This window comes from Phaethon lepturus, unplaced genomic scaffold (genome assembly GCF_000687285.1).
Source record: "Phaethon lepturus isolate BGI_N335 unplaced genomic scaffold, ASM68728v1 scaffold18619, whole genome shotgun sequence".
NCBI lineage: Eukaryota > Metazoa > Chordata > Aves > Phaethontiformes > Phaethontidae > Phaethon > Phaethon lepturus.
This window is the reverse complement of record NW_010565742.1, coordinates 36,731-37,376: the sequence shown is the minus strand read 5'-3', so window position 1 is coordinate 37,376 and position 646 is coordinate 36,731.

Here is a 646-nt window from a genome sequence, read left to right as displayed (position 1 = left end):
TTCAGCAGGGTTGGATTTTTTTGCTTTTTGATTTTGTTATTAATTGGATTATTGTCAGGTTCATAAAAGCACTCAGAAATTTTTCAGGGTTAAGTATATCAGTAATATAATACACTCTTTTTCCTTGCTTAATGTTATCCTAAAGCCTGCCATTAAAATATTTACCTGTATTTGTCCCAGAAAGCGTTGTTTTCAAGGGAAACAAGAACCATGATTTAAGTTCAGGAAATTGTCCATATAATAAAATTTACTGCTGCTTTTGTAAATTGCAACTTTACATTTCGCTGACATAACTTTACAACAACTTTGTATACTAGAAATGGTTTTGCTAAGATTTGAATGTTATTTTTTTAATAAAAGGTCATGCATCATCAGTAGGTATCAACTGTATTTCATATAGACAAATACAGCAAAATTGGAGCTGCCATTTGCAATTTTATATGAACATTTAATACTGATCAGTAAAATTGTTTTTCATCTGAGCCTTTGCAAAGATTCTTTATGCCCCTAAAGGCCTGGTAAATCATGACATAAGTAATAATTGTGTACTGTATTTAGATTTTAGTATACTTGGCCAATGAAAAATATTTTGATTCACACATACATTAGCAGTTATTAGTTGACCTTTAAAAAAAGATACACCTTT